Here is a 2,688-nt window from a genome sequence, read left to right as displayed (position 1 = left end):
AAAAAAAAAAGAAAAATCTCTGACCACCGTGTATCGAGTCCTCCATGCCAAGCACTGTACTGAACGTTTCATGAACATCACCTTGTTAACTCATCTCAACAACCCTATCTTCTTAATTTCCCTAGTACAGAAGAGGAAATGGAGGCTCAGCCACCTTCTCCAGGGCATGCAACTAGGTTCTTTCATTCTCAGGCATAAGCCATAATCCAGCAGGAAGGACACATTCTTGCCAATGATGGCCAAGCTCCCTGAGATTGCGGGAGCTATTTGCAGGCAGGTGCTGAAGCCAAAACTCAAGAAGAGGAGACACTCGTATCCAGGCACCCTCTAGCTCACAGCCAGAGCTCATATTCTCCAAAGCTGGGCACAAGCCAAGAGAAAATAACGGACACCCCCGGGATTTCATAGGGATGTTGTAGGACCAGTGAGGTAGTAGAGCTAATACCACAAGAATACAACAGTAAATACTGCTGGGCACAGTCATGCATACCTATAGTCCCAGCTACTCAGGAGCCTCAGGTGGGAGGATTGCTCGAGCCCAGGAGTTCTGGGCTGTAGCATGCCATGGCAATCAGGTGTCCTCACTAAGTCTGGCATCAGTGTGGTGACCTCTGAGGAGGCAACACAATGTTGCCTAAGGAGAGGTGAACTGACCCAGGGAGAAAACGGAGCAGGTCAAAACTCCTGCGCAGATCAGTAGTGGGATCGCACCTGTGAACAGCCACAGCACTCCAGCCTAGGGAACATAGCAAGACCCTGTCTTTAAAAAATAATAATTAATTAATTGTAAATACTGCTTGCTGAGTACTTATTAAATGCTAGGCTTCACGCTAAGCCCCTGTCTTGGTTGAGTTCCTCAAAAACAGACTCTGAGATGAGAATTTGGTTGCAGGGTGTTTACTCGGGAGGTGGTCCCAGGAAGCACAGTGAGAGCCAGAAAATAAAACAGAAAAGAGAGAAAAGTCAATCAATGGTACAGTGATGAGTAGGTCGCCTCTGTGGACAACTAAGGCTAGGTCCCACTGGGGACACTTTGAGAAGCTCTGTGTTACACACAGGAGAATTTTTCCGCTGAGTGTGAGAAAGCTGGATATGGATCCACCAACTCCATCTTCCTCTGGCTGAGGGTCCCTTCTGGGACGTTAACTCCCTGGCACTTCTAAATGTCCTGTGCAAGTGTTGAGCACCCTCCTGAGCACCAGAGGAGCCCTTGGGCAGAGAGGATCACAGGTGCTTGAGGCTGGAAGCCATGGATGTGTGCAGGAACTGCCCAGGAAACTTGCAGGTGACAAGAGGGTCAAGGAAACGTTAGAAGGGTGCACCTCCTATAGCCTCTTTCATGCATTGTCTCACCAGCCCAGTGAGGTAGATACCATCGTGTGTCCATTTTAGAGATGAGAAAACTGAGACTGAGACTCAGCAAAATAAAATCTACTCAAGGTCACAGCTGATGAGCTAAGACTGAGTCCAGGCAGCCATGTCCAGACCCCCTGGTCTAAGGCATCATACAACACTGAGGACTCCCCAGCCCGTGCTCTTTGACTCTACTGAGCAGGCAACAATCGCACCAAACCCACAGGATTCCAGCCTCCTCTATTTGTTTATTTTACTGTATATAAGGCGCCTAACATGAGGCTTTGATACACATATACATAGTGAAATGGTTACTAGAGTCAGATGAATACACAGATCTATCATTTCACATAGTTATCCTTTGTGTGTGTATGGCAAAAGCACCTGAAGTATACTCCTAGCAAAAATCCTGAATACAATACAATATTATTAACTATTGTCCTCATGTGACACTAGAACTCTAGACTTGTTCCTCCTACACCTCTGCACCTTTGTATCCTTTCACCTTTATCTCCTTATTTTCTCTCCACCCCTTCCTTGCCCCACCCCTGGTAACAATCATTTTATTCTCTGTGTATTCGACTTTCCTTTAACTCCAAATCCTGTATGTTCTCCACACAGGACTCATCCTACTGGCCAACAGTTTGGAGTAAGGGCTGGGGTTGGCCTTTATTCAACTGGAGTGCAAAGATGAACAGAGCTTGGGGGTAACTTCTTTGTCCTAACCAATGCCAACTCCATTTTGCTTTTTAAAAGGACTCTTGGAGTTGTTAGGGGAGGAAAACCCATCTCCAGATCAGAAGCTTACCTTGTGTGTCATATTTCAGACAATGGGAAGGAATTACCCCAGTTTCCTCCAGCGGGGTGGAGAGAAACTTCTCCCCACCCCCACTGGAATAGTACAGTCAGTCTTAATCCCCCTACCTCTGGGAGATGCATGACTTGGATCCCTTTTCCAACGTTCTACTTGCGCGACATTGCTTATCTAACATCACCTCCCTGAATTCTGTTTTCTCATCTATAAAATGGAAATGATGATACTTGCCTCTTAGGGCTGTTGTGGAGATAAAATGAGATAATGGAGGGAGAGTTCTCTGCACTGTGCCTGTCACACAGTCAACACTCAAAAATAGATTCATTCCTCACCCCTCGCAATGCACCCTCCCTGGTATGCACCTACCCTGTAATGGGGAAGCACTGGGCAGGTGTGACCTGACAGCATATGTTTGTGGTGACAGATCCAGCAAGACAATAATTGAGAGTAACCTGCATGGTGTGTGTGTGTGTGTGTCTGTGTGTGTGTGTGTGCGTGTCTGTGTGTCTGTGTGTGTCTGT

The 2,688-nt window shown here is 46.9% G+C and overlaps 1 pseudogene; it reads left to right on the top strand.

The window, feature by feature from the left end:
* The first annotated feature begins 235 nt into the window (after positions 1 to 235).
* The window catches only part of LOC105502598, a 9,373-nt pseudogene continuing 6,920 nt past the window's right edge, over positions 236 to 2,688 (top strand).

Source organism: Colobus angolensis, unplaced genomic scaffold, assembly GCF_000951035.1.
Source record: "Colobus angolensis palliatus isolate OR3802 unplaced genomic scaffold, Cang.pa_1.0 Scaffold8, whole genome shotgun sequence".
Taxonomy (NCBI): Eukaryota; Metazoa; Chordata; class Mammalia; order Primates; family Cercopithecidae; genus Colobus; species Colobus angolensis.
The sequence above is the reverse complement of the archived record's forward strand: the minus strand, read 5'-3'. Positions and strand labels throughout refer to the sequence as shown.